This window comes from Hypanus sabinus, unplaced genomic scaffold (assembly GCF_030144855.1).
Source record: "Hypanus sabinus isolate sHypSab1 unplaced genomic scaffold, sHypSab1.hap1 scaffold_80, whole genome shotgun sequence".
NCBI lineage: Eukaryota > Metazoa > Chordata > Chondrichthyes > Myliobatiformes > Dasyatidae > Hypanus > Hypanus sabinus.
The window spans coordinates 834739-859016 of NW_026781651.1; the positions used below are offsets into that span (position 1 = coordinate 834739).

Consider the following 24278-nt stretch of genomic DNA (forward strand, 5'->3'; position numbering starts at 1 on the left):
AGCCATCATGAGTGGGGCATGTGAGCTCAATTTCAATATTTAGGAGGTTTGTATAGGAACTTGGATGGTAGGGGTATGGGACTGGGCAATTTAAATAGTTTAGCACAAACTAGATGGCCCAAAGGGCCTGTTTCTGTGTTGTACCTTTCTACAAGAACCTGAAATATTACAAACATTCACTCTAAGATCTTTTAACAGCTGTGTGAACCAACCATTCATTTCGGCAGGAATTTTTTTATATGGCTTTAAAATTGTGGCACTTTAAGTTAATAATACATAAAAGAAGATCCCAGCTGCACGTCAAGAAAGACTGTTTGTGTGAGAGTGTTTCAGTTACTGTGGGGCCAGGCACCCATGCTGCTCAGCAGGAACAGGGAATAATACCAACGGAGAGAGTCAGACTGAGCCAGGTCACAGATTGGAGATGGCAGAAATGCCCCATTCTGATAGAGACAGGAAGAGCATCGGAGAGATTGATGGTCATTCCAGATACCAGCACTCTGCGCAGTCAGGAGATGATTTCTCTGTCCAACTTGAGTAGAACCTCACTGTAACAGTGTGATACAAATCAAACAAGTAATCTCATCTGTAATGTTGTCCTAAACCCATTGATGGATTTTGTAAATCTTTTTACAGGTTAAGAATGAGAAGGAATTTTTCTGCAGGCAGCTCAAACATGACACGCCAGTTTTGTTGTCTCTGTCCCGATATTTAAGAAGTAGAGCAAGGGATTCAATCGACCATTCCTCATTTGAACAACCGTCATTTTACACAGGAGAAAGGCCGTTCACCTGCTCAGACAGTGGGAGTGGATTCATTCAGTTATCACAATTGAAGGTACATCAACAAGTTCACATTGGCCAAGGCCATTCAGCTGTTCTGCGTGTGTGAGAAAGGATTCATTTGGTCTTCCCACCTGTGGACACACCTGTCTGTTCACACCACACTGGCGGAGGTTAGTCATCTGTTGAACTTCTGGGAAAGGATTCACTCAGTCATCTGACCTAATGGCTCACCAGCGAGTTCACACAGGGGAGCGGCCGTACACCTGCTCAGTCTGTGAGAAGAGATTCACTCACTCTTCCACCCTATGGAAACATCAGCGAGTTCACACTGGGGAGAAGCCATTCACCTGCTCAGAATGTGGGAAGGGATTCACTGAGTCGTCCACTCTACTGGTACATCAGCGAGTTCACACTGGGGAGAGGCCATTCACCTGCTCAGTCTGTGAGAAGAGATTCACTCGGTTATCCCACCTCCAGAGTCATCAGCGAGTTCACACTGGGGAGAGGCCGTTCTCCTGCTCAGAATGTGGGAAGAGATTCACTGAGTTATCCAACCTACAGAGTCATCAGCGAGTTCACACTGGGGAGAAGCCATTCACCTGCTCAGAATGTGGGAAGAGATTCACTGAGTTATCCAACCTACAGAGTCATCAGCGAGTTCACACTGGGGAGAAGCCGTTCACCTGCTCAGAATGTGGGAAGAGATTCACTGAGTTATCCAACCTACAAAGTCATCAGCGGGTTCACACTGGGGAGAGGCCGTTCTCCTGCTCTGAATGTGGGAAAGGATTCACTGAGTTATCCACCCTACAGAGACATCAGCAAGTTCACACTGGGGAGAAGCCATTCACCTGCTCAGTATGTGGTAAGAGATTCACTCAGTTATCCACCCTGCAGAGTCACCAGCGAGTTCACACTGGGGAGAAATCGTTCCCGTGCTCAGAGTGTGGGAAGAGATTCACTCAGTCATCCACCCTACAGAGACACCAGCGAGTTCACACTGGGGAGAAGCCATTCACCTGCTCAGTCTGTGGGAAGAGATTCACTGATTCATCCACCCTACAGAGACACCAGCAAATTCACACTGGGGAGAAGCCGTTCACCTGCTCAGTCTGTGGGAAGGGATTCACTCAGTCATCCACCCTACAGAATCACCAGCGAGTTCACACTGGGGAGAGGCCATTCACCTGCTCAGTCTGTAGGAAGAGATTCACTCATTTATCCAGCCTACAGAGACATCTGCAAATTCACACTGGGGAGAAGCCGTTCAGCTGCTCAGTCTGTGGGAAAGGATTCACTCAGTCATCCACCCTAAAGAGTCACCAGCGAGTTCACACTGGGGAGAAGCCGTTCACCTGCTTAGACTGTGGGAAGGGATTCATTTATTTATCCAGCCTACAGAGACATCAGCGTGTTCACACCGAGGAGAAGCCGTCAACCTGCTCAGAATGTGGGACAGCATTCACTCAGTCATCCCAACTACTGGCACACCAGTCAGTTCACAATGGGGTGGCCGTTGTTATGAATCCCTAGGTTTCGTTTGCTGAAGGCTATTTTAAGAGAGAGATTAAGGTGATTCAGTCTGACTTGCAGCTTGTTTAGTTTTAACCGAGGACACAGACACCCAGAGTCAGACAGAGATGAAGGAGGTAAAATGGAAAGAATCGAAACCAGGGAACTAATGGCCAAGGGTCACCGTTTGGAATTTTCCTATGCCCACAAGGGTGGATTAATCATCGATTCCCCATACATCGAATGTGTGTTGGTCACCTTGTTGAATCCATAGGAGTGGATCTGATTTGGGGATCCTGTGAAGACTGCTGATGTGTTAACCCTTGCCTGGGTGTGGTGTGGTAATTCACTTGAAGATGATACCCCTTGTGACAAGTCACTTTGGGTGATAATTAGTATGTGAGATTTTGGAATGACGACAGATAAAATCTACAGCAACTGTTCTCTCATTTTACCACCATGGAACCTGAGGAATTTGACATAATTGCATTCTCTCAACATTTACCCTGGATTACAAATATCTCTCTCATCACCTATTCTGTGGATGAACTGAAGTTTCCTACTTTACCATCTCAAGATTCTAAGCCTTGATTCCCCCGAGCTCAATAGTTTGGGCAACACACAAAATGCCGGTGGAACACAGCCGGCCAGGCAGCATCTATAGAGAGAAGCACTGTCGATGTTTCGGGCCGAGTCCCTTCGTCAGGACTAACTGAAAGGAAAGATAGTAAGAGATTTGAAAGTTGGAGGATGAGGGGGAAATGTGAAAGATAGAAGACTGGAGGGGGTGGGGTGAAGCTGAGAGCTGGAAATGTGATTGGCAAAAGGGATACAAAACTGGAGAAGGGACAGCATCATGGGACGGGAGGCTTCGGGAGAAAGAAAGGGGGAGGGGAGCACCAGAGGGAGTTGGAGAACAGGCAGAGTGATGGTTAGAGAAAGAGGGAACAAAAAATCTAAATATATCACGGATGGGGTGAGAAGGTGAGGAGTGGTGATAACGGAAGTTAGAAAAGTCAATGTTCATGCCATCAGGTTGGAGGCTACCCAGCCGGTAGATAGGGTGTTGTTCCTCCAAACTGAGTGTGGCTTCATCTTGACAGTAGAGGAGGCCATGGCCTATTCTGCTTTGATAGTTGATGAAGCAGCTGATTATGACATAGTGAAACAGGCTGTGCTCAAAGCTTACGATTTGGTCCCAGAATCATACAGGACAAAATTTGGAAATTGGAGGAAATTTGTGAATCAGACTTATCTGGCATTTGCTTCTCAGAAGTCTGTGTGTTTTGACCACTGCTGCACGTATAAAAATATAAATGATGATTTTACCGATAGAAGGAGTTGGTTTTAATTGTAGAATTCGAAAGGTGCGTGCCTGATGACATAAAGATGTATTCAGATGAAAAGGATGCTGCCACTTTGCAGGAGTCTGCTGGATTAGCAGATGAGTTTGTTTTAACCCATAAGGTTAAGTTTACCCCGAATAAGAGCTTCCAAAAGAATACCAGTGCAAACCAGAAATTAAAGTTTGGACTAGTGATAAGAGTAAGGATGAAGGGAAGCAGTTGAAGGAGAAATATTCTGGTCCTACTTGTTACTGTTGTAGGAAAGCTGGTTATGTGATGGATAATTGTTCTGTCCTGAAGAATAAAAAGGTAAATGAGGCAGTCCCAAATGCCTGTGTTGAAGCTTCTATAAACCCAGAGGGTTCTGAACATTCTGTTGAGGCTCAGTTAAGGTCTGAGAGGTCTGACTGAGTTAAGAAGGGTTCGAACATTTTATGTCAGATGGGATTGTATTAGTAAATGAATCGGTACCAGTGAAAATTCTGAAAAGAGGATGCTGTCCAAGTTACTGGGGCTTCTCAGTCACTCATTCTAGGAGGCTGTGGTGGCCAGTGCTATAATATTTGCTGTTGTGTACTGGGGCAGCAGGCTAGGGTAGCAGACACCAACAGAATCAACAAACTCATTCGTAAGGCCAGTGATGTTGTGGGGGTGGAACTGGACTCTCTGACGGTGGTGTCTGAAAAGAGGATGCTGTCCAAGTTGCATGCCATTTTGGACAATGACTCCCATCCACTCCATAATGTACTGGTTAGACACAGGAGTACATTCAGCCAGAGACTCATTCTACCGAGATGTAACACGGTGTCATAAGAAGTCATTCTTACCTGTGGCCATCAAACTTTACAACTCCTCCTCGGAGTGTCAGACACCCAGAGCCAATAGGCTGGTCCTGGACTTATTTCCGCTTGCATAATTAACTTATTATTATTTAATTATTTATGGTTTTATATTGCTATATTTCTTCACTATTCTTGGTTGGTGTGGCTGTAACCAAACCCAATTTCCCTTGGGATCAATAAAGTATGTCTGTCTGTCTGTACGTTAGACAGCGTTCTAAAGTTTGGCGATGAGACTGACACTGCTGAGGTAAATCTTATTAAAGGCATTCGCGGCGGCATAATTTCTGTGCCATTGCACAAGGCAACTTTACAGTCAGGGTTGGTTTCGGGACCTGTTGAGATCGGATTATGCTCCAGTTTACCGGTGGGAGATGTTACTTTGTTGTTAGGGAATGACCTGGCAGATGGTAAAGTTGTTCCTGCAGTGCTGTTGACAACTAAGTCAGCCACTGACGACCCACTGATGGATTTTAACATTTATCCTTCCTGCCCAGTAACTCGAAGTATGGCTAAAAAGTCTGCCGACGCAGACGGTTCTGTACAGAATGATTCTGATACCCATGATAGCCAAAATCGGGATTCCGGTTATGATGACTTGTCAGGAACTTTTCTGCCTTCATTGTTTCAACAGGATTTAGGTAGTAGGTCTGATGAGAAAGATTTATCCCTGTCTAGGAAGGAGTTTATAGCAGAACAGATCTGAGACCCTGAGACTGAAGCTTTAAAAGAAACAGCTCTCTCAAATGATGAGATTAAGAAAGTGCCAGGAGGGTATTATGTCAAGGATGGAGTGTTAATGAGGAAGTGGAGGCCACCTGCTATACCAGCGAGTGAGGAATGGGCAATTGTTCACCAAGTTGTAGTTCCTAAGGTTTATAGGACTGAAATTTTAACTTTGGCCCACACTATACCCTTACATCGACATTTTGGAGTGAATAAAACTAAACAGGATTATCAAAAAATGTTACTGGCCTAATTTGAGGACAGATGTTGTGACCTTTCGCGGAACCTGTCACACTTGTCAACTTGTGGGTAAACCTAATCAGGTCACCCCAGTGGCTCCACTGTAGTCTAAACCTGCATTCAGTGACTCCTCTTCAAAATTTATAGTGGATTGTGCTGGCCCTTTGCCAAAGACTAAAGCTGGCCATCAGTATCTGCTAACTATTATGTGTACTACATCCTGATTCCCAGAGGCAATACCTCTCAGAAATATTAAAGCTAAAACTGTGGCAAAGGCTGTTACCAAATTTTTTACTTTTTCTGGTTTGCCTAAAGAAATCCAGTCTGAACAAGGAAGTAATTTTACATCTGGATTATTCCAGCAGGGAGTTTATGAACAGGGAACTAAACAAATTACATCATCTGCATACCATCCAGAATCACAAGGGGCTTTTGAAAGATTTCATTCTGCCCTCAAAACCATGATTAAGACATATTGTGTTGAAAATGGAAAAGACTGGAATGAAGGAATACATTTGCTTTTGTTTGCAGTAAGAGAGTCAGTACAGGAATCACTGGGATTTACTCCATTTGAGCTTGTATTTGGTTGTAGAGTGAGGGAACCTTTGACCTTGTTAAAGAACATAGGATTAATGGGGATGTACATGTTAAGTTGTTAGACTATGTTTTGAAGATCAAAGATAAACTACTCCACACCTGAGGTCTAGCGAGACAAAACTTAAAGATTTCTCAGAACAAAGTGAAGTGTTGGTTTGATAGGAGGGCTTGGGAAAGAAAATTCCAGGTGGGGGATAAGGTGCTTACCTTATGTTGAAGAATGTTGACAAATCCACCTCAGGCGAATCTCAATAGACCGTATGAAATGGTCTCTCAAATTAATGATCTGAATTGTGTTATTAAAACACCCGACCAATGTAAACCAGCACAGGTTGTACACATAAATATGATACAGTCTTATTTTGACAAGCAGGCACCATCGGTGAGTGTTGTTGTCAAAACATATGAATCTGGTAACCCTGAGAATGAAACAATTGACTCGTCTGAGAATTTTCACAAGCCAAACATTGTCCCAGTTAGGCTAATGAACTCGGTTGTTCCAGAAAACATTGATAACAGGTTGGCACACCTGCAGCCAAAGCAACAACAATAGCTGAAGAAATTAATTCTGGAGTTTAAAAATGTATTTCCCATTGTTCCCAAGCAACCCACAGTCGCAGTACATAACGTAGATAATGGTCAAGCCAAACCGCTTAAACAACACCCATATTGCATGAATGCAGAAAAGTGTAAATTGCCTGAGCAGGGAATTGAATATATACTGGAAAATGGTATTATTAGTCCTTTAGCAGCAGATTGCTCACCCTGTGTTATTGTGCTCAAACCTGATCATAGTGTTAGATTTTGCACTGATTATAGGAAGGTAAATGCAGTAACAAAAGCAGATGCCCATCCTGTCCCTAGGGAGGATGATTGCACCGATAAGGTTGGAAAAGCTAAATTTCTTACAAAGATTGATCTGTTGAAAAGGTATTGGTGTGTTCCATTGATGGACAGAGGTAGAGACATTTCTGCATTTGTGACACCATCTGGTTTGTGTGAATACAATGTTTTACCTTTTGGAAGGAAAAATGCTCCAGGAACATTCCAGAGAATGAATGATCCTGTAATTCGAGGATTAGAACACACAGATGCCCATATTGATGACTTAGTCACAGGGAGTGACACTTGGGAAGAGCATATCTCTGCAGTGGAGAAGCTGTTTGACAGGCTTTCCCAGGCCAGCTTTACAGTTAACTTGGCTAAGAGTGAATATGGCCATGCCACTGTGACCTGTCTTGGCTATGTTGTAGGTCAAAGCAAGTTGGCTCCTGTTCGGTCAAAAGTCCAGGCAATTTCTCAAGTTCCTATTCTGACTGCTAAGAAGGCTCTTACAAGGTTTCTGGGAATGGATGGATATTATCGTAAGTTCTGTAAGAACTTTGCTGCTATCGCTCTTCCTCTGACTAATCTCCTGAAGAAGGTTGAAAAGTTTGTTTGGACCGAGCCTTGTCAGGAGGCATTTGATTGATTGAAAGTTATTATTTGAATTTAGGCCAATCAATGTAGTGTTGTCATCACATTTAATTAGCAGATTGGAGCTGTAGGTGACAGCACAAGTCATGGGTGCACAGAAAGTAAAGGACAGGACCAAAGAGACAACCCTGTGGGGTATGTGTGCTGAGGGTCAGAGAGACAGAGGAGATGGAGCCCACTCTTACCACCTGCTGGCGATCTGACAGGAAGTCCAGGATCCAGCGACACAAGGCAGGGTGAAGGCCGAGGTCTCTGAGCTCCTTGTCGATACTTCACGCCTTCGTATGGCTACTGCTCTGCCCATGACTGCAAGGAACTGCAGAGAACTTTGGAGAGCAGTGAACATCAGAGAAACAAGCCTCCACTCCATGGACTCTTCCTACATTCCCTTGCCTCGGGAAAGCAGGCCATGTACTCAAAGAACCTCATAACCTGGACAGTCTGGCTGCAAACCCACTCCCCCATCGTTGGTGGAGAGATACAAAAGCCTTAAAGTGCGTAACACCAGGCTGAAGGATGGCTTCCTGTCTGTGGTTAGAAGCCAAATAAATGGCAAAATGGACTCGACCTCACAATGTAACTCGACGTGACCGTGCACCATATGTCTATCTGCACTACACTTTCTCTGCAGCCATAATGCTTTGTTACAGTTACTGTTTTGTCATATATCAGCTCAATGTACTGTTGCAATGTATCGATCTGTGTGGATGGTACGTCAGGCAAGATTTTCACTGTAGCTCAGTACTTGATGAGAATATACAAATTCCCCGTTTTAATTGTGTGGAAATATTAGACAGACTGAGCTTCTGCTCTGGAACTACAAAAGGAAACTGAACTGTTGTCATATCTGAGGAATGCAAATAAATAGAAAAGGCTTCAATCTCGCATTACGACCTGCGGTAACTGGGATCAGGTGACCGGTGGTGGGTCTCCCATATCAATATCAGAATCAGGTTTAATAGCACCGGCATGTGTCATGAAATGCGTTGTCTCTGCGGCAGCAGTAGAACCTAATTCATAACCATAGATTTTAACAATTGTGATTTAATATAAGAATATAATTATTACATAGTTAAATTATATAAATAGTACAAAATGAAAAAAGATGTAATAAACTATTTTAGTTGTGTCGACTATTTGACTGACTGGGTTGTTGCTTTGGAAGTAATGGAGTGAAGCTTAACTAAACTTTACACATTTATGAGAAGCGCAGATAAATACAAAAGGCTAAATTCTCACATAAATGGGTCAGACACCCAGAAACATCGGCTGCACTTCAGCAGATAAAAACAGTGGAATGAAACATGCTGAAAATATTGCAGAAAAAAGCATATTGTCCACCACAATGAGAGGACGTGACAGATCCGGATCTCACTGCCTTGTCTGAACGGGCGAAAGATGAAGCTACACGGACACGTAGAGCAGTGACCCGCAGATGCTGCAGATCTACGGAACAACATGAACAGGAGGCGGGATCACGTGACGGCGGAGGCGGTGACTCCAATTACCCACCTCTCTGTGGAAAGAAGCAAACTTGCCGCTCACAACTGCTTCCAACTTAAATGTATTAGACATTTCAACCCCCAGGAAAAATATATCGTCTGTCCACTCTATCTATTCCTCGCGTAATCTTATAAACGTCCATCCAGTCTCACCCCAGCCTGCGCCGCTCCGGAGAAAACAACACAAGTTTGTCCAGCCTCTCGTTATAGCTCATGCCCTCTAATCCAGGCAGTGTCCTGGTAAACCTCTTCTGCGCCCCCTCCAATGCCCCGACATCCTCCCGAGAATGGGGGCGACCAGAACTGTATGAAACACTCCAGATGTGGTCTAACTAGTTTTATAAAACAGTGTTACGAACTGAGTCGTTTTAGAAACGAACCAGCAGCAATAGAGTTCACACTGGAGTCTGTTTTTGAAGTTAAAACTACTCTATTTATTAGTATCTACTTATAACATAGTAAGTTAACGAAATAAAGCAAAGTATTATGTGTATATATGTGTAAATATAATCCCCAGATTATCGAGCGTGAGGGAACAATGCTCAGAGTCTTGAGATGGTAAAGTAGGAAAGTTCAGTAATCCACGGAATAAATGATAGGAAAGAGATATTTGTAATCCAGGGTGAAACGTAGAGAAACAGCCGTTACTTCAAAATAACCGTCGACTAAGATCTTATCCGCTGAATCCGTCCACATACGAGTTAATGAAAGTGACCTGTCACAGGAACACCGTCTTCCCGGGGTTACCACACAACATACCCAGGCAAGGGTTAACACAATATATTGTAAAATCCACTCCTATGGATTATACGAAGTGACAGCCACACACGTTCGTTGTGGTTCCGTGTACCGATGATCAACCCACTCTTGTGGGCACAGGAGAGTTCCAAGCCTCAGCTGCGACTAACTGAAGCGATCAGCTTTTCCCTCGCTCTCTCTCTCTCTCTCTCTCTCTCTCTCTCTCTCTCTCTCTCTCTCCCTCTCTCCCTCTCTCCCTCTCTCCCTCTCTCCCTCTCTCCCTCTCTCCCTCTCTCCCTCTCTCCCTCTCTCCCTCTCTCCCTCTCTCCCTCTCTCTCTCCCTCCCTCCCACCCTCCGACTGCCTGTCTGCAGATCGCTCTCTCTCTCTCTCTCTCTTCTGGTTCAGTCCACAGTCAGCGCTGTCAGCCTGACGTCATAGTCCCGCCTCCTCACGCCGGCGCTCTTAAAGAAACAGTCACAACACAACTTCCCGACTTTTGAACTCAATGCTTCAACTGATAAAGACAACCACGCCATTTACCTTCTTAAGCACCCGATCAATCTGTGCAGTCTCTTTCAGGGAGCGATGAACTTGGAGTCTAAGATCCCTCTGATCATCGACACTGTTCAGGGTTTTGCATTTAACAGTGTACTGTCGCATACATTCGACCTACCGAGCTGCCAAGATGATCATCACGAATCAAATCTCGCTGAGATTTCTCAGGTCCTGTTGAATTTATTGCCAAGTGCACAAGTACGGGAAGGTACAGGTACAGAGAAACACTGACTTGTGGCAGCATCACAGGCAAGTACATTCAGATAACACACGGAACACAAATTATACGATTCTCTGTCAGTAACAATCTAAATATCTTTTATGCCATTAACAATATATAAAATACATTGTGTCATGATCAATATTAAAATGTACATTTTGTGTCAATAATAGACTTGGAAATGTTGAATTTGGTCCCTGTCTCCATTCCTCCTGTAATCCACAACCAGCTCCTTTGTTTTTGTCACAATGAGGGAGAGGTTGTTTTCTTGACACCACTGTGTCGGGGTGATGACTTCTTCCCTGTACGCTGCCTCGTTAATATTTGGGATTCGGCCGATCAATGTAGTGTGGTCAGCAAATTTAATTAGCAGATTGGAACCCGTAACTGCAGCCCCACAGTGCACTATGTACTGATTGCAAAGCTACGAAATTGCATGTGAATAGCCTCCCCTCCCCCAACTCCACTCTTTCTGCGTCACCAGCAGACTGGGACATCTCACATCTCGCTGCCTCCGCCAGGACATTAAATTGTAAAGAACTGTGGTCAGGGACTGATCTCTGGGGAACTCCAAACGCTACCCCTTTCCAGTCTGGAAACGACCCACTCATCCAGCCACACACTACCGGCAGTTTATCGATCTCCAACGAAAAAGCCTAATCACCTACTCCTGAGGGTCACTACCATTGCTGACTCTGAGTTTGCCACCGTCAAATGCCGGGAGGGACATGATAATCAGAAAGTCTCTAGTCACAGCCGTGTAAATAAAATGTGATCTCAGTGTGTGTGTGGCGCATGCTCAGAATGCGAAGGAGACAGACAAACTGAGCCAAGTCACAGACTGATGAAGGGGAGGAATGATCCATTTTGACAGAGAGAGAGAAGCAGAGAGTTTGATATTGTGCCTGATGCCGGAACTGTGGCCAGTTAAAAGACGAAATCTTGTTGCTCTAAATTGTTTTGAGATGTGACAGTGTTTTAATCAGAAGACACCATGGAGACTAAAATTATTTCAGTTGAAATGTTGTCCTTCACCCTCTGATGTGCTTTGTGAGCTTTTAACAGTGTAGAAAAGGCAAAGGATTTGTCTGTGGGAATCACAAACACAACAACACGTTAGTTCTGCTGTATCTGTCAGTTCACCAGCGCTTGAAAGCCGCCGATTCTTGAATGTGGAGGCGGAGATGCTGGAGAAGACAGCGCCCCACTCGCTACAAGGAGAGCCCGAACACGTGACCATGTCCGTGATCTGATTGGATACATCGCCATGACGTTATAGCAGTGTGACGTCATTCACTGGCTCTCATTTTGGAAGGGATTCAGTCGGGCATCGCAGATACACCAACAACTTCACTCTGGGAAGCGGCCGTTCACCTGCTCCGTGTGTGCGAAGACTCATTCAGTTAACCCACCTTATGATGCTCCGGTGAGTTCACAATAAATAGAGGCCACATTTCTGTCCGGAGTGAGCAAAGAGTTTTACTCAATCATCCCAGATGCTGCAATAGCAGCAACTTCACATCAGGGAGGAAGTTCAAATCAGCTCCGTGTTAAATGTTTAACCATCACGGTGACTGAAGGCAGCTGCAGGTTCTTGAGGGACTGTTACTGTCAGATTCTGCAGTTCTTGCGGCTGCTCATCGCACCCAGGACTGAACCCTGGTCACTGAGCATTGGAAGAGTCTGTTCTGCTGATGTTAGCCTTAAACTAGACTGGTGTTTAATATTGTGGATCTGTGAATGATAAATCAGTTTGTATCAAATCCCGTGTCTCGCTTGAGAGGCCACTCGGCCCAGCTGGTCCCTACCTATGTTTCTGTTCCAATCAGTATGTGAAAAATCTACCCCTGCTGTTCTCTCACCCTCCCTGAGATGACAGGTTGCAATTAGTCACCACTCAGTGGGATAGGAGATTTCCCTTGAATTTCATTGAATCACAGAAATCTACAACATTTTACCGATGCTTTGGCCCACAATGTTGTACCGACCATTTAACTTGCTCATGAAATTGGTTAGAATTACCCTACCACATAGCCATCTATTTTCCTAACGGAGTCTGGTTTCGATGTTAAAACAATTATCTTTATTAGTATAGTGACGGGGTCCTGAATTACCCATATGAACTGTGTTTTTGAAAAGAGAGATGGAGATGTTCAACACGAGAGAGAGAGAGAGAGAGAGCGAGAGAGAGAGAGACCGAGAGAGAGAGAGAGAGAGCGAGAGAGAGAGAGAGCGAGAGCGAGAGAGCGAGAGAGAGACGAAAGACTGCTCGGAGACGGTGTTATGGTTTCTCTGCAAGCTTGTTTACACTTTTACAAGGACACTGTCAGCTTCTGTGTTCTTACAGAGAGAGAAGGGAGGAACTGTTTGATGGACAGCTGGGGCTCAGCACGGTGAGATAAGTAGGAGGTCCGCTGATAGACCTCCAGACACATGGTTTTGGACACTGAATGAGCTTTGTTGTGTCCACAGAAAAAGGTGGGTTTTGGAAGATCGATCCGGAGCATCGATCAGTAGCTCCAGCAGTGTGAAAAGGCTGTGACCGGTGGGGAGTTATTCGTGTGTCCATCCCTCGCCTGGGTTAATAACTCCACCACTGAAGAACGGTCCCGTTTGTAGTGTCACAGTCGGTGACTTCCAAAGCATTTCGGAGGACGGACTATCGACGGCGTCAGCTCACCTGAAGACACAAACCTCTCCTTCTCTCTCTCTCCATCACTACTCGACTCAATCCCACGAACTGAACCGAACTTCACTCATCACCGGAAGACGGTATCCATTCACCCCGAGGCGTGAAGAAGCTTGGCTTTCCTATTTCCACACACACACACACACACACACACACACACACACACACACACACACACACACACACACACACACACACACACACACACACACACACACACACACACACACACACAGACAATCATTGCTAACCTGTTTGATATATCTGCATTTATATTGCTGTATAGCGTGGTTACTAATAAAGGGAATGTAGAGAGAAGGCAATTACGAAGAATTCCAGACACATTCCACGCTGGGTAAACGAAATAACAGTCGCCAAAGATCTTATCCGTCGATTAGCTCCGAAATCCACTTAGAAATATCACCAGGTGACAGTCACAGGAATATCGTCTTCAAGTGGTTACCGCAGAACACCCCGATTCCAGGTAAGGGCCAACAAAAGTGACACCACAGGATACTCCAGCAAATCCACACAGATGGATGATACGAACTGACAGTCACACATCCGTTGTGCTCTGCGTGCCGATGATGAGATTAACCCAACCTTTTGGGCATGGAAGAGTTGTAGCCTATAGCAGGCACACGCTGAAGTTCCAACAGCTTGTCTCCCTCTCCCGCTCCCGCTCCCTCAGGCTGCCGCAGCTTGTGTCTGACGTCACAGCCCCGCCTCACTCTGGCACTTAAAGCGACACTCACAGTAAACGAACCTGCGGTCTCGTAACACAGTTCACCTCTAAAGTCTGAGTGAATCTTCGATGGTGCAGAGTCAGAAACCGAAGATTTGCCAGCCTGAGTCAGGGGCTCCAGAGAGAGATGGTGTCCAAAGGAGGAGGACGAATAAGACCAGAACGATGTGGTTAAAAGTGAAAGATTAGAAGCATTTGGAAATTGGTTGATTGAAAAAAAAAGGTGGTTAATTTCTGCAAAACACAGGTGGAAATCAACAGATAAGGCAGAAATTTTGGAGAGGAATACATAGAAAATGTTTTCTCAGTATTTCCAGCAACTGCAGAATCTCCTATGTTTTATATCTGCATTTTACTTTGGCATTAGATACACGTTGATATTGAGTATATTGCTTATGGGAGCCGCTTTCTGCGTTAAAACAGCTGCAGATTTTTTCTATACCCAAGATAAAAAAAAATGAGTTATGGACATTGAACTGGTGCTTGCAGAAATGTTTAATGGCACCGTGATTACCCATAGGGCAATTCGTTCAGAATTTCGCCGGCGCTGAAGCGCCGATGAAATGCGCAGGCGTCAGGCTGAGGCCGTCCCTGAGTTTCACGCAGGCGCGCAGTGCACAGAAGGATTTGAAAATGTCGGTTGCAGGTAAGAGCGATTAACCGTGTTTTTATCTTAAATACCGACTTCAGGATAATTCCTCTGAATTTCGGACACCGTGGGCAGCAATCCCGGGACAGTCCTGTCCTCTGCCCTCTCTCTCAGCCCCACGATCCGTACACGGGCCCCGGGGAGCTTCTGGCTGATGAGGGAATGGGAACCGATGGATCTCTCAGACAGAGCTGAGCTCCAGCTATCTAAATGCAAGGATTAGGAACTCGGAGAAAGGGAACAAAATCTTTTACATCAGCAGTTGAGAAAATCACCTTTTTTCTACCTCCAATCACTAACAAGAGAAAATCTGCAGATGCTGGAATTCCAAGCAACACACACAAAATGCCGGTGGAACTCAGCATTAGTACTCTTTTCCGTAGATGCTGCCTGGCCTGCTGAGCTCCTCCAGTATTTTGTGTGTGTTGCTTCCTCTACCTCCTCTTGCTCTGGACTTTTCTACCGGTGAGAACATGTTTTGTCCCATTCTCTCTGGGTACATTATGATATCAAACACCTTTGCCCTGGGCAACAAGTAGCTTTCACTTCACAAATGTGCCAGACTCCAGTGAGACAGACTACTGCCCTTCCCTTCATATTCATTGGGATTTCATTCACTGAGTTCACCACCGTCAGTCATTGGGGGAGGGTTCAGGGGGAATATTTATGTAGAACACAGAAACTAGTGATGCCTGTTTGCATTTTGGTGATGCAAAAGTTGCTGGAGAATTTGCAAGTGGGAAGAAGTGGAGTGATATTTGGAAATCTGACTTCTTAAAGTGTAATTTAGCAAGCAAACCACATATGGACAATGTGTAAAAGCTTTGGTGAGAAACTCCTGCATTTCCTGTTACAGGCCTGCTACATAGGTTGTGTGAGAATGCAGATGAACTCGATCAAACCCAGAGGAGATCAAAGTTCCTATTGACAGTGATTTGCTAGCTGTGAAAATGAATACCTCTCTATATAAAATTCACTGTGCACATCTTGTCACTGGGTAAAAAATACACAGTACAAGATTTATCTGCACACTGGTTATTACAAATTAGAGGGGTATTGGAGGGAAGGTGGGGAGACCTGCAGTGTCTCTGATGCCCTCCCCTACAAGATGTGCATCCAGCTGCAACTTGTAACCCTGCACTTCAATGAGCTGCTTGAAATGGGTGAATTCCATATCATCCAGCAGTTGGAGGGGGGTGATAGATATGACATGAAGAGAGGTGAGCTACTCCCAAGGTGCAGGACACAGGAAACTGGGTGAGAATCAGGAAGGGGAATGAGGTTAAATAGGCATTGCAGAGTACTCTTGTGGCCATTTCACACAACAACAGGTGGACCACTTCAGAAGCTGTGGGGGGAATTACCTGGCAGAGGAAAGTCAAAAGACTGATAGGGGATTCGTTAGTTAGAGGAACAGAACAAGAGGGGACGAATATCCTAGTGGTAAGACTTGCTAGTGGTAGTGATCAGGGGAGGGGGTGATGTGGTTAAAATAAGTTGTAGGGGGAATGGGAGCCAGAATGACAGAACAGATAGTGGAGAGGGTGAATTGAATTGACTTTATTAGATACATATTTCATAAACATGAGTAGTAGAAATATTTACCTTACATCATCTAAATGGGCAATGTGTAATTTATAGTAATTTATAATAGATAGTTTGCACATAGGACAGTCAATATAACATCGAAATGCAATTGTATCAGCATGAATTAATCAGTCTGATGGCCTGGTGGAAGATGATGTCCCGAAGCCTGTTGGCCCTTTTGCTGTGGTACCATTTCCTGGATGGTAGCAGCAGGAACAGTTTGTGGTTCTGGTGAATTGGGCCTTTTTGTCGCTGATATTCGTTGGGCCCTTTTTACACACCTGTCTGTGTAAATGTACTGAATCGTGGAAAGTAGATTGTGCAATGTATAATTTCCTTGTTTATATTTAGAGACATTTTTTGGTGTATAAAATGATGAGGGGTATTGAGCGTGTGAGTGGCCAGAGGAGTGTTTTTTCCCCCAGGGTTGAAATGGTTAATGCCGAGTTTCCACACACCCAAAGACCCTTTGTCCATCTCCTGAGTTAAGAGAGATGGAAAAATATTTAAGATCTCCCCCATCTGCTTTGGTTCCACACGTGGATTGCCATTCTGGTCTTCCAGAGGACCAACTTTGTGCCTTGCAATCCTTTTGCTCTTAATCTATCACTAGAATCCCTGAGGATTATCCTTCACCTTTTCTGTGTCAGCAACCTCATGCCATCTTTTAGCCATCCTGATTGATTTCTTATGTGTTCTCTTGCATTTCTTATACTCCATAAGAAACTGACTGCCTATCCCTGTTATGCAATTCCATTTTGTGCTTTACCAGGGTCTCAATATCTCGTGCAATCCAAGTTTCCCTACAGTTTCTATCTTTACCTTTTATTCTGACATACCCGCTTACTACTTTCAAAATTTTGCTTTGAAGCCTCCCATTTACCAAGCACACCTTTGCCATAAAGCAGCCTGTCCCAATCCACAGTTGCCAGGTCCTAGTGTTGATTCTAGGTGTTGATCCATGCACTGAACTCATCCACCTTTCCTGCACTGCTCCCTGTATTGAAATATACAGGGCTCAGCATATTCACTGCACCATGCTCAACTTTTTCATTCCTGCAATTTGTCTGAGGCCGGAACAACATCTGTCTCCACAACCTCTCCACAATCTGTTCTGTTATTCAGCCTCCCATTTCACCTGCAACTTTAGTTTAACCCTCCTTACCCCCACCTCCCACCATGCAGATCTATCACCCCTTTGGCTTTCCTCTCCCAGATCAATAAAAAGGAGGTGCATACCAGGTACAGGCAGATAGGAACAAATGGGGTAGTTATGAAATACAGGAAATTCAAGTGAACACTCATGAAAGAAATAAAAGAAGACATGAGGTTGCCCCAGCAGACAAGGTGAAGGAGAATCCTCAGGGATTCTGCAGATATGTTAAGAGCAAAAAGATTGCAAGGGAAAAAAATTAATTCTCTGGAAAATCAGAATGGTAATCCATGTGAAAGGATAGCATAGACTTGGGGAGATTTTTTTTGTATCCGTATTTACTCAAGAGATGAACACAGAGTCTATAGAAGTGAGGCAAAGCCGCATCAACTTCATGGACCCTGTACAGATTACAGAGGTGGAGGGGTTTGAGGCAAATTAGTGTGGATCAATCCCCAGGGCCTGACAAGTTGTTCACTAGGACCCTGCGGAAGACAAGTGCAGAAATTATTGGGGCCTTAGCACATATTTAAATCATTCTTAGTGACAGGTGAGGTACTGGAGGATTGGAGGACAGACAATGTTTTTCTGTTGTTCAAGAAAGGCTGTAAAAATGAACTAGGAAATTATACATTGGTGGGCTTGACATCAGAACTGGGAAAGTTATTGCAATGTGTGTGCAGGATCCAGGTATATACTGTAAGTATTTGGATAGGTGTGGACTGATAAAGGATAGACAGCATGGCTCTAGCCAATCTTATAGAGTCTCTCGAGGAAGTTATCAGGGAAGTGGATGAAGGCAAGGCATGTTGTCTACATGGACGTTAGCAAGGCACTTGACAAAGTCTCATATGGGAGGTTGGTCAAGAAGGTTCAGTTCAAGAAGGATGTTGCCATGTCTGGAGGATTTGGGTTATGAGGAAAGATTGAACAAATCAGGACTTTATTCCTTGGAATGCAGAAGATTGAGGGGAGATTTGATTGTGATAGAGAGGCACAGATACTGTTAATGCAAGCTGGCTTTTTCCACGAAGATTGGGTGGGACGACAACCAGAGGCCATGGGTTAAGGGTGAAAGGTGAAATGTTAAGGGGAACATTAGGGGAAACTTCTTCACACAGATGGTCATCCGGCTGTGGAATGAGCAGCCAGCACAAGTGGTGCATGCGAGCTCAATTTCAACATTTAAGAGGTTTGTTTGGTACCTGGATGGCAGAAGTGTGAGAGTGGGCTGTTTAAATAGTTCAGCACAAACTAGATGGCCCAAAGGGCCTGTTTCTGTGTTGAAATTTTCTATGATTGTGACAACAACCTGAAATAATACAAAAATTCACTCTTAAGTACTTTTAACAGCTGTGTGGACTAACCAGTCACGTCAGCAGGAATTTTTTATGTGGCATTAAAACTGTGGCACTTTAAGTTAATAATACATAAAAGAAGATCCCAGTTGCACGTCAAGAAAACCTATTTGTGTGAGAGTGTTTCAGTTACTGTGGGGCCAGGCACCCATGCTGCTCACCAGGAACAGGGAATAATACCAATGGAGAGAGTCAAACTGAGCCGGTAACAAATTGGAGATGGCAGAAATGCCCCCTTCTTATACAGGCAGGAAGAGCATCAGAGAGTTTGATGGTCATTCCAGATACCAGCATTCTGCCCAGTCAGAAGATGATTTCTCTGTCCAACTTGGGTCGAACCTCATTGTAACAGTGTGGTACCGGATCAAAGCTTGGCAACTCAAGTTATCTCACCTGTAATGTTGTCCTAAACCCATTGATGGATTTTGTAAATCTTTTTACAGGTTAAAAATGAGAAGAAATTCGTTTCCAGGAAGCTCAAACACAGCACACCAGTTTGGTTGTCTCTGTGATATTTAAGGAGCAAGGGATTCAATTGACCATCCTTCCTGCTCAAACTGTGGGGAAGGATTCACTTGATCATTTGACCAACTGGCAAGAACATCATTTTGCACAGGAGAAAGGCCGTTCACCTACTCAGTGGGAATGGATTCATTCGGTTATCACAATTGAAGGTTCATCAGGAAGTTCACACTGGGCAAGGCCATTCACGTTCTGTGTGTCAGAAGGGATTCTGTCGGACATCACACCTGCGAACACACCAATCAGTTCACAACACACCAGGCAGAGGCTGGTCATCTGCTGAATTTCTGGGAAAGGATTCACTCAGTCATCTGACTTAATGGCTCACCAGCAAGTTCACACCAGGGAGCGGCCGTTCACCTGCTCAGTCTGTGAGAAGAGATTTACTCAGTTATCCAATCTACAGAGTCACCAGCGAGTTCACACTGGGGAGAAGCCATTCACCTGCTCAGTCTGTGGGAAAGGATTCACTCTGTCATCCACCCTGCTGGTACATCAGCGAGTTCACACTGGGGAGAAGCTGTTCACTTGCTCAGACTGTGGAAAGGGATTCACACTGTCATCCCGCCTACTGGTACATCAGCAAATTCACACTGGGGAGAAGCCGTTCACCTGCTCAGTCTGTGGAAAGAGATTCACACATTTATCCCAACTACAAAGTCACCAGCGAGTTCACACTGGGGAGAAGCCGTTCACCTGCTCAGAATGTGGGAAGAGATTCACTGACTCTTCCACCCTACAGAGACATCAGCGAGTTCACACTGGGGAGAAGCCATTCACCTGCTCAGAATGTGGGAAAGGATTCACTCAGTCATCCGAACTGCAGAAACACCATCCAGTACACACTGGGGAGAAGCCGTTCAACTGCTCAGACTGTGGGAAGAGATTCACTCAGTCATCCACCCTACAGAGACACCAGCGAGTTCACACTGAGGAGAAGCCATTGACCTGCTCAGTCTGTGGGAAGACATTCACTCAGTTATCCCACCTACATATTCACCAGCGAGTTCACACTGGGGAGAAACCGTTCATCTGCTCAGTCTGTGGGAAGAGATTCACTCAGTTTTCCCTCCTACAGAGACACCAGCGAGTTCACACTGGGGAGAAGCCGTTCACATGCTCAGTCTGTGGGAAGAGATTCACTGACTCTTCCACCCTTCAGAGACACCAGCGAGTTCACACTGGGGAGAAGCCATTCACATGCTCAGTCTGTGGGAAGAGATTCACTCATTCATCCACCCTACAGAGACATCAGCGAGTTCACACTGGGGAGAAGCCATTCACCTGCTCAGAATGTGGGAAGAGATACACTGACTCTTCCACCCTACAGAGTCATCAGCGAGTTCACACTGGGGAGAGGCCGTTCACCTGTTCAGAATGTGGGAAGAGATTCACTCAGTTATCAAACCTACAGAGTCACCAGCGAGTTCACACTGGGGAGAAGCCGTTCACCTGTTCAGAATGTGGGAAGAGATTCACTCTGTTATCCCACCTACAGAGACACCAGCGAATTCACACTGGGGAGAAGCCGTTCACCTGTTCAGAATGTGGGAAGAGATTCACTGACTCTTCCACCCAACAGAGACATCAGCGAGTTCACACTGGGGAGAAGCCATTCACCTGCTCAGAATGTGGGAGAGGATTCACTCAGTCATCTGACCTGCAGAAACACCATCCAGTACACACTGGGGAGAAGCCGTTCACCTGCTCAGTCTGTCGGAAGAGATTCACTCAGTCATACACCCTACAGAGTCACCAGCGAGTTCACACTGGGGAGAAGCCGTTCACCTGCTCAGAATGTGGGAAGAGATTCACTCACTCTTACAACCTACAGAGACACCAGCGAGTTCACACTGGGGAGAGGCCATTCACCTGCTCAGAATGTGGGAAGGGATTCACTCAGTCATCTCACCTACAGAGTCATCAGCGAGTTCACACTGGGGAGAAGCCGTTCACCTGCTCAGTCTGTGGGAAGGGATTCACTCAGTCATTCACCCTACAGAGACATCAGCGAGTTCACACTAGAGAGAGGCCATTCACCTGCTGAGAATGTGGGAAGGGATTCACTCAGTCATTGCACCTACTGGCACACCTGTCAGTTGACAATGGGGAGTGGCCATTGTAATGAATCCCTGGGTTTTGTTTGCTGTGGACTGTCATTTTAAGAGGGAGAGAGAGATTAAGAAGGTGAATCAGTCTGACTTGCAGCTTGTTTACATCGCTCGCAGCCTGTTTAGTTCTAACCGAGGACAAAGACACTCAGAGTCAGAAGGAGATGAAGGAGGAAAAATGGAAGGTTCAAAACCAGTAAACCAATGGCCAAGTGTCACTGTTTGTAAGTTTCCTATGCTCATAAGGGTGGGTTAATTATCAATTCACCATACATCGAATGTGTCGTTGTCCCCTCATTTGATGTATAGGAGTGGATCTGATTTGGGATATCCTGTGGAGACCACTTATGTGTTAACCCTTGCCTGGTTGTGGTGTGGTCATTCATTTGAAGATGATACCCCTTATGACAAGTCACTTTAGGTGATAATTCGTATGTACATTTGTAAAGATGATGGATAAAATCTACAGCAACTGTTCTCTCATTTTCCCACCATGAAACCTGTGGAATCCGAAAGAATTGCCTTCTCTTAACATTTACCCTGGAAATACAAATATCTCTCTCTCATCACGTATTCTATGGTTGAACTGAACTTAAATACTTTACCATCTCAAGAACCCAAGCCCTGAGCTCAATAGTTTGGGAGTTATATTTACACACATATATACACATAACACTCACGAGGAAATATGCAGATGCTGGAAATTCAAACAACACACACAAAATGCTGATGGAAAACTGCAGACCAGACAGCATCTATAAGGAGAAGCACTGTTGACGTTTCGGTCCAAGACCCTTTGTTAGGACTAACTGAAAGGAAAGATAGTAAGAGATTTGAAAGTAGTTGGGGGAGGGTGAAATGTGAAATGGTAAGAGAAGACCTGAGAGAGTGGGATGAAGCTAAGAGCTGGAAAGGTGATTGGCGAATGTGATACAGAGCTGGAGAAGGGGAAGGATCATGGGACGGGACGCCTCGGGAGAAAGAGAAGTGTTGGGGGGGGGAAGCACCAGAGGGAGATGGAGAACAGGCAGACAACTAAATATGTCAGGTATGCGGTAAGAAGGGGAGGAGGGGGAATAACAGAAGTTAGAGAAGTCAATGTTCATGCCATCAGGTTGGAGGCTACCTAGCTGTTCGTCCAACCTGAGTATGGATTCGTTTTGACAGAGGACGCCATGGATTGACATATCAGAATGGGAATGGGATGTGGAATTAAAATATGTGGCCACTGGGAGTAATCTGTTGCTGCTGGTTCATTTATAAGTGTTACGGTTTGTAACAAAATGGGGCTGCGTCTGGGATATGAACAAATTTAAGGATTGATTTATTATTGATATCATTTGGAAATCCCTTTTGATTTATTTGTGTCTGGAAAATCAGCAGCAATGGATTTTCATAGATATCTGGAAGGGTCAACCTCTCAGGCATTAGAAGACACTAGAAGGATTGAGTTGTTGAGTATTGCTAAAACGTTAAAACTTGCAAAGGTGAAATTGACAATGAGGGGGGCACTGATGCAGAGGATAATAGCTGAACATTATGTATCTGAGGGTGTGTTTAAAGTGGAGGAGTTGGAGGTGTTTCCTGAAAGTAAACCTCGTGAGCTTGAGCTCCAGTAGAAGTTAGAAAAATTCAAGATGGAGTCTGCGGAAAGGCAGAGGCAGATTCAGGCTAGAGAGGCAGAAAAGCAGAGAGAAAATTCTCTTACAAAGTGTAATTAAGGGGAAGGGTTAACAAGTCTATACAGCTTTGACAGTTGCTGAAGCAGCTTATTATTTATTTATTTATGCTGCCCTCAATCGTCGCCACTGGGCTATAAACGTGCCGGAGCAGTGTGTGGTTCAGTGCTTTGTTCAAGGACACACACGCTGCCTCGGCTGAGGCTCGAACTCATGACCTTCAGATCACTAGTTCAACACCTTAGCCACATGGCCACACACCACACATTATGACCTCGTGGAGCAGGCTGTGCTCAAAGCTTACGAGGTGGTCGCAGAAGCAGACAGGCAAAAGTTTAGAAATTTGAGGAAATCTGTGAACCAGACTTATATGGAATTTGCTTATGAGAAATTTGTGTGTATTGCAAACTGTTGCACATATAAAAATGTAAATGATGATTTCAACAGCTTGAAAGAGTTGGTTTTAATTGAAGAATTCAAAAAATGCGTCCCTGATGACATAAAGACGTATTTAGATGGAAATGATGCTGCCACTATGCAGTAGTCTGGTAGATTAGCAGATCAGTTTGCTTTAACTCATAAGGTTAAGTTTACCCTGAATAAGAGTTTCCAAAAGAGTAGCAGGGATAACCAGGGTAAACCAGATATTAATGCTGGGATTTGTCACACTTGTCAAGTTGTGACAAAACCTAATCAGGTCATCCCAGTGGCCCCACTGCGGCCTATACCTGCATTCGGTGAACCCTTTTCCAATGTTATAGTGGATTGTGTTGGCCCATTGCCAAAGACTAAAGCTGGCCATCAGTATCTGCTAACTATTATGTGTACTACATGCAGATTCCCAGAGGCAATACCTCTCAGCAATATTAAAGCTAAAACTGTGGCGAAGGCTCTTACCGAGTTTTTTTTTTACTTTATTCGATTTGCCTCAAGAAATCAAGTCTGATCAAGAAAGTAATTTTACATCTGGATTATTCCAGCAGGTAGTTTATGAACTGGGAGCAAAACAAATCACATCATCTACATACCATCCAGAATCACAAGAGGCTTTAGAAAGATTTCACTCTACCCACAAAACAATGATTAAGACATACTGTGTTGAAAATGGAAACGACTAGGATGAAGGAATACATTTGTGTTTGTTCGCAGTAAGAGAGTCGGTTCGGGAATCATGGGCTTCACTTCATTTGAACTCGTATTTGGTCGCAGAGTGAGGTGACCTTTGACCTTGTTAAAGGAGCGGTGGA

The 24278-nt window shown here is 44.7% G+C and overlaps 1 pseudogene; it reads left to right on the forward strand.

The window, feature by feature from the left end:
* The first annotated feature begins 657 nt into the window (after positions 1 to 657).
* On the forward strand, positions 658 to 22360 carry LOC132390193 (zinc finger protein 850-like; annotated as a pseudogene).
* The last annotated feature ends 1918 nt before the right edge of the window (positions 22361 to 24278 follow it).